The following is a 15,061-nucleotide window of genomic DNA, read 5'->3' as shown; positions in this document are numbered from 1 at the left end:
ATCTACCGCTATTATTTTGAGGCTATGCATTAGAGACAGCTGCATTCACTTTAGATAGGACACCATATAAGTCCGTTGAGACGACGCTGTATGAACATTGGTTTGGCAAGAAACCAAAGTTGTCATTTCTTAATGTTTGGGGCCGCGATGCTTAAGGCTTCAGCCGGAGAAGCTCGAACACAAAGCGGACAAACACATCTTCATAGGATACCCAAGGGTGACAGTTGGGTATACCTTCTATCTCAGATCCGAGGGCAAATTGTTTGTCGCTAAGAACGGGTCCTTTCTCGAGAAGGAGTTTCTCTCGAAAGAATTGAGTGGGAGGAAGATAGAACTTGATGAGGTTGTCGAACCTTTACTTCAACCAGAGAGTGATGCAACATAGAAAGATGTTTTCTGTGGCGCCTACGTCTGTTGAATAGGAAGTTAATGATAGTGATCATAAAGCTTCGGATCAAGTTGCTATCGAACCTCGTAGGTCGACAAGGATATGTACTACTCCTAAGTGGTACGGTAATCCTATCTTAGATATCATGTTGTTAGACAACAATAAACCTACGAGCTATGGAGAAGCGATAGTGGGCCCATATTCCAACAAATGGTTAGAAGCCATGAAATCCAAGATAGGATCCATATATCAGAACAAAGTATGGACTTTGGTGGACTTGCCCGATGATCGGGAAGCCATTGAGATAAATGGATCTTTAAGAAGAAGACGGACGTGGGCGGTAATGTTACCGTCTATGAAGCTCGACTTGTGGGAAAGAGTCTTTTCACAAGTTCAAGGAGTTGACTACGATGAGAATTTCTCACCCGTAGCGATGCTTAAGTCCGTCGGAATCATGTTAGCATTAGCTGTATTTTTCGATTATGAAATCTTACAGATGGATGTCAAAACAAGTTTTCTTACCAGTTTTCGTAAGAAAAGTTGTATGTGATACAATAAAAGGTTTTGTCGATCCTAAGGATGCTAAAAGGTATGCTGGCTCCAGCAATCCTTCTATGGACTAGAGCAAGCATCTTGGAATCGGAATATATGCTTTGATGGAGTGATCAAAGCTTTTAGGTTTATACAATGTTTGCTAGAAACTTGTATTTACAAGAAAGTGAGTGGGAGCACTACAACATTTCTGATAAGTATATGTGGATGACATATTGTTGATCCGAAAAGATGTAGAATTTCTGGAAAGCATAAACGGTTGTTTGAAGAGTGATTCTCAAAGGAAGACCTGGATAAAGCTGCTTACATATTGGGCATCAGGATCTATAGAAATAGATCAAGATGCCTGATGATACTTTCAAAGAACGCACACCTTGACATGTTTTTGAAAGAGTTCAAAATAGATCAGTCAAAGAAGGGGTTCTTACCTGAGTTGTAAGGTGTGAAGTTGAGTAAGACTCAAAGCTTGACCACGGCAGAAGAAAGAGGAAGGACGAAGGTCGTCCCCTATGCTCTTGTCATAGGCTCTATACGGTATGCCATGCTGAGTACCTCACCTCATGTCTGCCTTGTCACATGTCTGGCAAGAGGGTACAAAGGTGATCTAGGACTGGATCACCAGATAGCGGTCAAAATTGTCCTTAGAGGAATAAGGAAATGTTTCCCGATTATGGAGGTGATAAAGAGTTACGTTGATGCAAGCTTAACACCTATCCGGATAGCTCTGAGTAGAGATACCAGATACGTATAATGGAGCAATAATTTGGAATAGCTCCAAGTGGAATGTGGTAGCAGCATCTATGATATAAAGTTTTGCGAAATACATAGGGATCTGAATATGGCAAGACCCGTTGACTACAACCTCTCTCACAAGCATAACATGATCAAACCCAGAACTCTTTGAGTGTTTATCACATAGTGATGTGAACTAGATCATTGAGTCTAGTAGACTCTTGGATGTTGGTCACATGGCGATGTGACCTGTGAGTGTTAATCACATGGCGATGTGAACTAGATTATTGACTCTAGTGCAAGTGGGAGACTGTTGGAAATATGCCCTAGAGGCAATAATAAATTGGTTATTATTATATTTCATTGTTCATGATAACCGTTTATTATCCATGCTAGAATTGTATTGATAGGAAACTCAGATACATGTGTGGATACATAGACAACACCATGTCCCTAGTAAGCCTCTAGTTGACTAGCTCGTTGATCAATAAGATGGTTACGGTTTCCTGACCATGGACATTGGATGTCGTTGATAACGGGATCACATCATTAGGAGAATGATGTGATGGACAAGACCCCATCCTAAGCCTAGCACAAAGATCATGTAGTTCGTATGCTAAAGCTCTTCTATTGTCAAGTATCATTTCCTTAGACCATGAGATTGTGCAACTCCCGGATACCGTAGGAGTTCTTTGGGTGTGACAAACGTCACAACGTAACTTGGTGGCTATAAAGGTTCACTACAGGTATCTCCGAAAGTGTCTGTTGGGTTGGCACGAATCGAGACTGGGATTTGTCACTCCGTGTAACGGAGAGGTATCTCTGGGCCCACTCGGTAGGACATCATCATAATGTGCACAATGTGACCAAGGAGTTGATCACGGGATGATGTGTTACGGAACGAGTAAAGAGACTTGACGGTAACGAGATTGAACAAGGTATCGGGATACCGACGATCGAATCTCGGGTAAGTACAATACCGCTGGACAAAGGGAATTGAATACGGGATTGATTGAATCCTCGACATCGTGGTTCATCCGATGATCATCGTGGAACATGTGGGAGCCAACATGGGTATCCAGATCCCGCTGTTGGTTATTGGCCGGAGAGTTGTCTCGGTCATGTCTACATGGTTCCCGAACCCTTAGGGTCTACACACTTAAGGTTCGATGACGCTAGGGTTATTAGGAAGACTTGTATGTGATTACCGAATGTTGTTCGGAGTCCCGGATGAGATCCCAGACGTCACGAGGAGTTTTGGAATGGTCCGGAGGTAAAGATTTATATATGGAAAGTTTTTGTTCGGGTTCCGGGAAAAGTTCGGTTTTTTTCCGGTATTGTACCGGGAAGCTACCGGAAGGTTCCGGAGGATTCCGGAGGGGTCTAGAGGTCCGGAAAATGTTCGACCACATCCAATACAGCAGCATGGGCTGTAGGGGGGGGGGGGCCTAACCTTAATGGGCCAAGGGCACCAGCCCCCCAAGGCCCATGCGCATGGGAGAGGGGAAACCCTAAGGGGGAGGGCCTCCACTTGACTTGGGAGGCACTCCTCCCCCCCTTGGCCGCCGCCCCCAACCCTAGATGGGATCTAGGGGGGCCGGCCCCCTCTCTCCCCACTTATAAATAGTGGAGGGGTGGGAGGGCGGCCACACCCTTGAACCTGGCGCAGCCCCTCCCCTCCAATACCTCTCCTCCTCCGCGTGAGCTTGGCGAAGCCCTGCCGGAGAACTGCCACTCCATCACCACCATGCCGTCGTGCTGCTGTTGGACTCTCTTCCTCAACCTCTCCCTCCTCCTTGCTGGATCAAGGCGTGGGAGACGTCTCCGTTCCGTACGTGTGTTGAACGCGGAGGTGCCGTCCGTTTGGCGCTGGGATCATCGGTGATTTGGATCATGATGAGTACGACTCCATCAACCCCGTTCACTTGAACGCTTCCGCTTAGCGATCTACAAGGGTATGTAGATGCACTCTCCTTCCCCTCGTTGCTAGATTACTCCATAGATAGATCTTGGTGATGCGTAGAAAATTTTAAATTTCTGCTACAATCCCCAACATTAACGTTCATTAAGGTAAAACACAACCATAGCATTAAGATATATTGGTCCCCCTTCAATTCCGTATGCATCAATTTCTATGCTATGTTGAAGCTTCTGTCACTCTTGCCCTCCAATACATAGTCCTATCAACATACAACTAACCCCATGATGTGATCCACGTGCGCGCTCATATGATGGGCACCAAAGGACAGCAACATAACCACAAGCAAATTAAATCAATCATAGCAATTCATTAACCACCGAATAGGACAATGAAAATCTACTCAGACATCATAGGATGGCAACACATCATTGGATAATAATATGAAGCATAAAGCACCATGTTCAAGTAGAGGGTACAGCGGGTTGCAGGAGAGTGGACCGCTGTAGATAGAGGGGGGAAGGTGATGGAGATGTTAGTGAAGATGGCAGAGGTGTTGGTGTAGATCGCGGTGATGATGATGGCCCCCGGTGGCACTCCGGCGCCACCGGAAGCGAGGGGGAGAGAGCCCCCCTCCTTCTTCTTCTTCCTTGACCTTCTCCCTAGATGGGAGAAGGGTTTCCCCTCTGGTCCATGGCCTACATGGCTTGGGAGGGGCGAGAGCCCCTTCGAGATTGGATCTATTTCTCGGTTTCTCTCTGTTTCTGCGTTCTGTTCTGCCGCCCTTTCACCGTTTCTTTTATATCTAGAGATCCGTAACTCCGATTGGACTGAAACCTTCACCGTGATTTTTTACCGAAAATTAGCTTTCTTGCGGCCGAAGGAGGGCGTCAACTGCCTTACAGGTGGGTCACGAGGGTCAGGGGGCGCCCCCTACCTCGTGCCCACCTCGGACACTGGTTCGCGTTGATTTTTCTTCCAGATTCTCCAAATATTCCAAAAAAAATCTCCGTCCGTTTTTATCCCGTTTGGACTCCGTTTGATATGGATATTCTACGAAACCAAAAACATGCAACACACAGGAACTGGCACTGGGCACTGGATCAATATGTTAGTCCCAAAAATAGTATGAAAAGTTGCCAAAAAAGTATAAGAAAGTTGTAGAATATTGGCATGGAACAATCAAAAATTATAGATACGATGGAGACGTATCAGTGTACAGCAAGGATGATTGTGGTAAACTAAAAAGTAAAGACTCAAATCATACAAGACGCTCCAAGCAAAACACATATCATGTGCTGAATAAAAATATAGCTCCAAGTAAAGTAACTGATGGAAGTAGACGAAAGATGGGATGCCTTCCGGGGCATCCCCAAGCTTTGGCTTTTTTGTGTCCTTAGATTATCTTGGGGGTGCCATGGGCATCCCCAAGCTTAGGTTCTTGCCACTCCTTGTTCCATAATCCATCAAAATCTTTCACCCAAAACTTCACAACACAAAACTCAACAGAAATATCTTGAGCTCCGTTAGCGAAAGAAAACAAAAGACCACTTCAAGGTACTATAATGAACTCATTCTTTATTTATATTGGTGTTAAATCTACTGTATTCCAACTTCTCTATGGTTTATAAACTCTTTTACTAGTCATAGAATCATCAAAATAAGCAAACAACACACGAAAAACAGAATCTGTCAAAAACAGAACAATCTATAGTAATATGTAACTAACGCAAACTTCTGGAACTCCAAAAAAACAGCCAAAATAGGACGACCTAGGCAATTTGTTTATTGATAAGCAGCAATTGGAATCACTATTTTATCACGTTCTGGTGATTTTTAACATCTGGAAATTTCTGCAAGATCAAATAACTATCATCCATGAAGATCCTATAGGTTTAACTTGGCACAAACACTAATTAAAACATAAAAACACATCTAACTAGAGGCTAGTACAAATATTTATTCCTAAACTGAAGCAAAAAGCAAAAAAACTAAAATAAAATTGGGTTGCCTCCCAACAAGCGCTATCGTTTAACGCCCCTAGCTAGGCATAAAAGCAAGGATAGATCTAAGTATTGCCATAATAGTGGTATGGCAAGTCATGAAAACTTTTCTCATATTCTCTACGTTCAGCATCATGTTTTCTTTGAGGCAAGCAAAAATAATCAAAAGGGCTAAATTTAACGGGACAAAAGTCCCCAAGATCAATCTCGGGAAGTATGGGTTCCTCCCTAGGCCCTTTGTATTGCACAACCAATTCATCATTAAGAGCATTCTTTTGGCAAAAAGTCACAAGCCTTTGTTCAAGAGGAAAACCTAATCCATTATTCTGAATAGCAAAATCATCATTAAGCTCAGAAATTCTATCAACTAGAACATCAGCGGGAAACTTTTTCCTAAGATTTTCGTTATAAGCAATATGATCCAAAGATTGTAAACGCATCATGTCTTCTTGATTAAAAAGGATAGCTTCAATGGGAGGATGACTAGCATCTACCCTATAATGCGCAAATATTTCTTTGGCCTCTTTTATTATGAATCTAAACTCATGAGCCAAAACGATAGTGGCGGCATGCCTAACGGAAGAATGCTCAATATTAGAGAATTCTAGGAAAATTCTTTGTATGCAAGGATTCATGTGCATAAATTGCCTTTCAAGTTCAACTATAAGCATGGCAATAGCATCCGCAAGACTACTAGTTCTATGGAGAATAGAACCGCACATAGAGGGCAAAGCACCGGCACAAGTAAAGAAATCTTGAATAACTCCTTTTCCAATAATATTACCACTACCAATTCGAAATCTTTTTGTATGCAAGGTAGGGGGTTCTTCAGCAGGAGCATCAGAATTTTCTATGATATTGTTATTGTCCATATCGGCAATAATTTCCCCAAATTCTGACATAAGGACAGAGAGAGCGAGGGGCAAAAAGAAGAAGGCGAATGAAAAAGAGAGGGCGAATAAAACGGCAAGGGTGAAGTGGGGGAGAGGAAAACGAGAGGCAAATGGCAAATAATGTAATGCGGGAGATAAGGGATTGTGATGGGTACTTGGTATGTTGACTTTTGCGTAGACTCCCCGGCAACGGTGCCAGAAATCTTCTCTGCTACCTCTTGATCACTGCGTTGGATTTCCTTGAAGAGGAAAGGGTGATGCAGCAAAGTAGCGTAAGTATTTCCCTCAATTTTTTAGAACCAAGGTATCAATCCAGTAGGAGGCTACACGCGAGTCCCTCGTACCTACACAAAGCAAATAACTCCTCGCAACCAACGCGATAAGGGGTTGTCAATCCCTTCACGGTCGCTTATGAGAGTGAGATCTGATAGAGATGATAAGATAATATTTCTGGTATTTTTGTGATAAAGATGCAAAGTAAAATAAAACCAAAGTAAAAAAGCAAAGGAAATAACTAAGTATTGGAAGATTAATATGATGAAAATAGAGCCGGGGGCCATAGATTTCACTAGTGGCTTCTCTCAAGAGCATAAGTATTTTACGGTGGGTGAACGAATTACTCTTGAGCAATTGACAGAATTGAGCATAGTTATGAGAGTATCTAGGTATGATCATGTATATAGGCATCACGTCTGAGACAACTAGACTGACTCCTGCCTGCATCTACTACTATTACTCCACTCATCGACTGCTATCCAACATGCATCTAGAGTATTAAGTTCATGGAAACAGAGTAACGCCTTAAGCAAGATGACTTGATGTAGAGGGATAAATTCATGCAATATGATAAAACCCCCCATCTTGTTATCCTTGATGGCAACAATACAATACGTGCCTTTCTACCCCTACTGTCACTGGGAAAGCACACCGCAAGATTGAATCCAAAGCTAAGCACTTCTCCCATTGCAAGAAAGATCAATCTAGTAGGCCAAACCAAACTGATAATTCGAAGAGACTTGCAAAGATAACCAATTATACATAAAAGAATTCAGAGAAGATTCAAATATTATTCATAGATAATCTTGATCATAAACCCACAATTCATCGATCTCAACAAACACACCGCAAAAAGAAGATTACATCGAATAGATCTCCACGAGAGAGGGGGAGAACATTGTATTGAGATCCAAAAAGAGAGAAGAAGCCATCTAGCTACTAACTATGGACCCGAAGGTCTGAGGTAAACTACTCACACTTCATCGGAGAGGCTATGGTGTTGATGTAGAAGCCCTCCGTGATGGGTGCCCCCTCCGGCGGAGCTCCGGAACAGGCCCCAAGATGGGATCTCGTGGGTACAGAAGGTTGCGGCGGTGGAATTAGGTTTTTGGCTCCGTATCTGATTGTTTCTGGGTACGTAGGTATATATAGGAGGAAGGAGTACGTCGGTGGAGCAACAGGGGGCCCACGAGGGTGGAGGGCGCGCCCTGGGGGGTAGGCGCGCCCCCTACCTCGTGGCCTCCTCCTTTGTTTCCTGAAGTAGGGTCCAAGTCTCCTGGATCATATTCTCCCTAAAAATCACATTCCCGAAGGTTTCATTCCGTTTGGACTCCGTTTGATATTCCTTTTCTACGAAACTCTGAAATAGGGAAAAACAACAATTCTGGGCTGGGCCTCCGGTTAATAGGTTAGTCGAAAAATAATATAAAAGTGAATAATAAAGCCCATTAATGTCCAAAACAGTAGATAATATAGCATGGAGCAATAAAAAATTGTAGATACGTTGGAGACGTATTAGGGGTGTGCCCCCCTCACGGGCGTCGCTGCCGCCGTGTCCCGGTGGGGAGAAACGGCCACGCCGGGCCGACACGGAGGGAATCTTGGGGTGGGTTGGGCCGGGACAGTGTTGGGGGTGTAGCTATGGGCTGGGCTATGACAACTAGGTGAAAAGGTCCACCGGTCAAACACCGTCCGACGAAAGTCAAAGGGCTAGACCCGGCAGTCGTCTGTGTTAGGGTTAGACGGGAAGGGTACTACCTCTTGAGCATGCGTTGGTTTTCCCTTGAAGAGGAAAGGGTTCTGCAACAAAGTAGCGTAAGTATTTTTCTCAGTTTTTGAGAACCAAGGTATCAATCCAGTAGGAGGCCACACGCAAGTCCCTCGTACCTACACAAACAAATAAGAACCTGGCAACCAACGCGATAAAGGGGTTGTCAATCCCTTCATGGCCCCTTGAAAAAGTGAGATATGATAGAGATGATAAGATAATATTTTGGTATTTTTATGATAAAGATTGCAAATTATACGGCAACATAAATAGCTAGTTGACTGGAGATTAATATGATGGAAAATAGACCCGGGGGCCATAGGTTTCACTAGTGGCTTCTCTTAAGATAGCATAAGTATTACGGTGTGTGAACAAATTACTGTCGAGCAATTGATAGAAAAGTGCATAATTATGGGAATATCTAGGCATGATCATGTATATAGGCATCACGTCCGTGACAAGTAGACCAACTCCTGCCTGCATCTACTATTATTACTCCACACATCGACCGCTATCCAGCATGCATCTTGAGTATTAAGTTCATAAGAACAGAGTAACGCATTAGGTAAGATGGCATGATGTAGAGGGATAAACTCAAGCAATATGATATAAACCCCATATTTTTATCCTCGATGGCAACAATACAATACGTGTCGTGTCCCCTGCTATCACTGGGATCGAGCAACGCAAGATTGAACCCAAAGCTAAGCACTTCTCCCATTGCAAGAAAGATAAATCTAGTAGGCCAAACCAAACTGATAATTCAAAGAGACTTGCAAAGATAACCAATCATACATTAAAGAATTCAGAGAAGATTCAAATATTGTTCATAGATAATCTTGATCATAAACCCATAATTCATCGGATCTCGAAAAACACACCGCAAAAAGAGTTACATCGAATAGATCTCCAAGAAGATCGAGGAGAACTTTGTATTGAGATCCAAGAGAGAGAAGAAGCCATCTAGCTAATAACTATGGACCCGAAGGTCTGTGGTAAACTACTCACACATCATCGGAGAGGCTATGGTGTTGATGTAGAAGCCCTCCATGATCGATTCCCCCTCCGGTGGAGCGACGAAAAAGGCCCCAAGATGGGATCTCACGGGTACAGAAGGTTGCGGCGGCGGAAATAGGGTTTCGTGGTACTCCTGGTTGGTTTTGGGGTATATGGATATATATAGGAGGAAGAAGTAGGTCGATGGAGCTGCGAGGGGCCCATGAGGGTGGGGGCGCGCCCAGGGGGCAGGCGCGCCTCCCTTCCTCGTGGCCTCCTCGTTGATTTCTTGACGTCCACTCCAAGTCCTCTAAATCACCTTTGTTCCAAAAATCACGCTCCCGAAGGTTTCATTCCGTTTGGTATTCCTTTTCTGCGAAACACTGAAATAGGCAAAAAAACAGCAATTTGCACTGGGCCTTGGGTTAATAGGTTAGTCCCAAAAATAATATAAAATTTTATAGTAAAGCCCATTAAAAATCCAAAATAGAATATATAATAGCATGGAACAATCAAAAATTATAGATATGTTGGAGACGTATCAGCATCCCCAAGCTTAATTCCTGCTCGTCCTCGAGTAGGTGAATGATAAAAACAGAATTTTTGATGTGGAATGCTACCTAACATAATTATCAATGTAATCTTATTTATTGTGGCAAGAATATACGGATACATAAGATTCAAGACAAAAGTTTAATATTGACATAAAAATAGTAATACTTCAAGCATGCTAACCAAGCAATTAATTATGTCTTCTCAAAATAACATAGCCAAATAAAGCTCATCCCTACAAAATCATATGGTTTGGCCATGCTTCATTTTCGTCACACAAAATGCTCCCATCATGCACAACCCGGATGACAAGTCAAGCAATTGTTTCATACTTTAGTATTCTCAAACTTTTTCAACTTTCACACAATACATGAGCGTGAGCCATGGACATAACACTATGGGTGGAATAGAATATAATGATGGGGGTTGTGTGGAGAAGACAAAAAAGGAGAAAGTCTCACATTGACGCAGCTAATCAACGGGCTAGGGAGATGCCCATCAATTGATGTCAATGCGAGGAGTAGGGATTGCCATGCAATGGATGCACTAGAGCTATAAATGTATGAAAGCTCAGCAAAAGAAACTAAGTGTGTGTGCATCCAACTTGCTTGCTCACAAAGACCTAGGGCATTTGAGGAAGCCCATTGTTGGAATATACAAGCCAAGTTCTATAATGGAAAATTCCCACTAGTATATGAAAGTGACAAAATAAGAGATTCTCTATCATGAAGATCATGCTGCTACTTTGAAGCACAAGTGTGAAAAAAGGATAGTAGCATTGTCCCTTCTTTTTCTTTTTTTTGGGCCTCCCTCTTTTTTTATTTGGCCTTTCTTTTTTTTCTTTTTGTTCATGGGACAATGCTCTATTAATGATGATCATCACACTTCTATTTATTTACAACTCAATGATTACAACTCGATACTAGAACAAAGTATGACTCTATGAATGCCTCCGGTGGTGTACCGGGATGGGCAATGAATCAAAAGTGACATGTATGAAATTATGCATGGCGGCTTTGCCACAAATACGATGTCAACTACATGATCATGCAAGGCAATATGACAATGATGAAGCGTGTCATAATAAATGAAATGGTGGAAAGTTGGATGGCAATATATCTCGGAATGGCTATGGAAATGCCATAATAGGTAGGTATGGTGGCTGTTTTGAGGAAGATGTAAGGAGGTTTATGTGTGATAGAGCGTATCATATCACGGGGTTTGGATGAACCGGCGAAGTTTGCACCAACTCTCAAGGTGAGAAAGGGCAATGCACGGTACCGAAGAGGCTAGCAATGATGGAAGGGTGAGAGTGCGTATAATCCATGGACTCAACATTAGTCATAAAGAACTCACATATCTACAAGTCATCAAAAACCAAGCACTACGTGCATGCTCCTAGGGGGATAGATTGGTAGGAAAAGACCATCGCTCGGCCCCGACCGCCACTCATAAGGATGACAATCAAAGAACACCTCATGTTTCAAATTTGTTACACAAAGTTTACCATAGGTGCATGCTATGGGACTTGCAAACTTCAACACAAGTATTTCTCAAATTTACAACTACTCAACTAGCACAACTTTAATATCACTATCTCCATATCTCAAAACAATCATCAAGTATCAAACTTCCCACAGTATTCAATGCACTCTATATGAAAGTTTTTATTATACCCATCTTAGATGCCTATCATATTAGGACTAAATTCATAACCAAAGAAAATTACCATGTTGTTCTAAAGACTCTCAAAATAATATAAGTGAAGCATGAGAGTTCATATATTTCTTCAAAATAAACCACCGTCGTGCTCTAAAAGGATATAAGCGAAGCAGTAGAGAAAATGACAAACTACTCCGAAAGATATAAGTGAAGATCAATGAGTAGTAGAATAATTATGCAACTATGTAAAGACTCTCTAACAATAAAGAATTTCAGATCTTGGGATATTATTCAAACAACAAGCAAAACTAAATAAAAATAAAATGACGCTCCAAGCAAAACACATATCATGTGGTGAATAAAAATATAGTTCCAAGTAAAGTTACCAATGAACAAAGAAGAAAGAGGGGCTGCCATCCGGGGCATCCCCAAGCTTAAGCTCTTGGTTGTCCTTGAATATTACCTTGGGGTGCCTTGGGCATCCCCAAGCTTAGGCTCTTGCCACTCCTTATTCCATAGTCCATCGAATCTTTACCCAAAACTTGAAAACTTCACAACACAAAACTCAACAAAAACTCGTAAGCTCCGTTAGTATAAGAAAATAAAACCATCACTTAGGTACTGTTGTGAACTCATTCTAAATTCATATTGTTGTAATATATATTGTATTCCAACTTTTGTATGGTTTATACCCTCCGATACTACTCATAGATTCATCAAAATAAGCAAACAACACAATGAAAACAGAATCTGTCAAAAACAGAACAGTCTGTAGTAATCTTATCAAACGTATACTTATGGAACTACAAAAATTCTGAAATAAATTGGTGGACCTCGAGAATTTGTATATAAATCATCTGCAAAAGAAATCAACATAAAAACACTCTCCAGTAAAAAAATGGCAGCACATCTCGTGAGCGCTAAAGTTTCTGTTTTTTACAGCATGATCATAAAGACTTCACCCAAGTCTTCCCAAAGGTTCTACTTGGCGCAAACACTAATTAAAACATAAAACCACATCTAACCAGAGGCTAGATAGATTATTTATTACTAAACAGGAGCAAAAAGCAAAGAACAAAAATAAAATTGGGTTGCCTCCCAACAAGCGCTAACGTTTAACGCCCCTAGCTAGGCATGATGATTTCAATGATGCTCACATAAAAGATACAAATTGAAACATAAAGAGAGCATCATGAAGAATATGACTAGCACATTTAAGTCTAACCCACTTCCTATGCATAGGGATTTTGTGAGCAAACAACTTGTGGGAACAATAATCAATTAGCATAGGAAGGCAAAACAAGCATAACTTCAAAACTTTAAGCACATAGAGAGGAAACTTGATATTATTGCAATTCCTACAAGCATATATTCCTCCCTCATAGTAATTTTCAGTAGCATCATGAATGAATTCAACAATATAACCAGCACCTAAAGCATTCTTTTCATGATCTACAAGTATAGAAAACTTACTACTCTCTACACAAGCAAAATTCTTCTCAATCGGAATAGTGGGAGTATCATAAGAGACTCAAATACTATAAATTGTTTCCATGTTAAAAGAGTAGTGTTCAGAAAAAGGGTAATCAAAATCATGACAAGTTTTATAAATATAATCATCACTACTCTTTATAGCATAAGTATCATCACAATAATCATAATAGGTAGCAACTTTGTTCTCATCATAATCAATTGAAACATTTTCCAAGATAGTGAAATCATTACTAAATAAAGTCATGACCTCTCCAAATCCACTTTCATCAATATAATCATCATAAGTAGGAGGCATGCTATCATCATAACAAATTTGCATATCAAAACTTGGGAGGATAAAAATATCATCTTCATTAGACATAGCATCCCCAAGCTTGGGACAAACATTAATTGCAGCAAATAAATTCTCAAACATGTCATTCTCATCAAACATAGCATCCCCAAGCTTGGGCCTTTTCATATCATAAGCATAATCACTCTCATCATTAATAGTATGGATAGCACCAATAGTATAGCAATTATCATCATAACAATGAGTAATAGGAGCAACATCATTTGGGAGGGATACCTTTTCACCTTTGCTTATTCGCCTTTTATTTTTCTTCTTCACATTATGTGTGGGTTTAATCCTCTTTTTGGATCTCCTTATTAATGAGATTGGTTGAATAGAAGGCTCCTCCTCATTACCTGATTCATCATAAGAAATAATAGAAAGATATTGGGAAGTCTCTTCCCTTTCATTAGTATTCTCTTCATCTTATATTTGTTTTTTTAATATAAAGAGAGATTCATCTCCGATTTCATTACTAGAAACCTGGATTCACTAGTATAATTATGGAGTTGTTCCAAACACTTCAACCATTTTTGCGCACTGCAACATGATAGACTCACGAGGGCGCATGCGTCTTCTGCAACCAGGAGCCAGAGTCTCCTTGCCGGAAGCTCCTTCTCTTGTCAAGTGTCATACAAGGTCCCTACCGATATCCTAGGGGCGCCGACTCCCTTCCGAGAATGGTGGGCCGCCTCCTATTGCCGCACGCCGGATGCACTTCTAAAAGGCGGTGTCCTCGTTCACGACGCAAACACCAGAATGACTTTATCTTCAACATCTAGCAACCCTCGATCTCTCGTCTGGTTTAGAATTTGTAACAATGCATCACACTCTTTAGTTGCGTATGTTCATGGTCTAGGGAGTGGCAGGTGTGAGACCTGATTAGGCCAGTTCCCTGAGTTTGTACAAAACACTATAACTAGCGACTTAGCCAGATCATCATCTTAATGAAATACATGGGTGTTCTGTTTCAAAAAAAGCACCAAGGGAATACTAATCTTCTTGCTGACAGGTTAGGGAAAATGGTCTAGGGTCGGGCACCCCTATGTTCTTCTGCTCATGTGAGCACACCACACCCTCCTCATGTACGTGGCCCCATGCATTTCACCCGATGTATCTTCACACCCCTTCTATCAATGAAAAGATATACGAGCTTTGCATACCGTGAAAACCTCCTAGTATAATAGACTCTAGTTCATTTTACGAGGGCAGAGAATAAGATTTAGTTTGGCGGCACAAATCATACCTAGTAATTTTAAAGTGTCTTAATGTCCCACAAGTATAGGGGATCTATAGTAGTCCTTTTAATAAGTTGGAGCGTCGAACCCAACGAGGAGCAGAAGGATTTGATAAGTAGTTTCCAGCAAAGTTTCAATGCAAGTGTTGTAAAATTAGTTTTGATAGGTAGTTTGATAGCAAAATAATTCGTAACAAGGTAACAAGTAATAACACAAGTAAATAGGTGCAGAAACTGGCCCAATCCTTAATTATACTAA

This window comes from Triticum urartu, chromosome 7A (genome assembly GCF_056163025.1).
Source record: "Triticum urartu cultivar PI428250 chromosome 7A, HENAU_Tu73, whole genome shotgun sequence".
Taxonomy (NCBI): Eukaryota; Viridiplantae; Streptophyta; class Magnoliopsida; order Poales; family Poaceae; genus Triticum; species Triticum urartu.
This window is presented reverse-complemented; position numbering follows the sequence as displayed.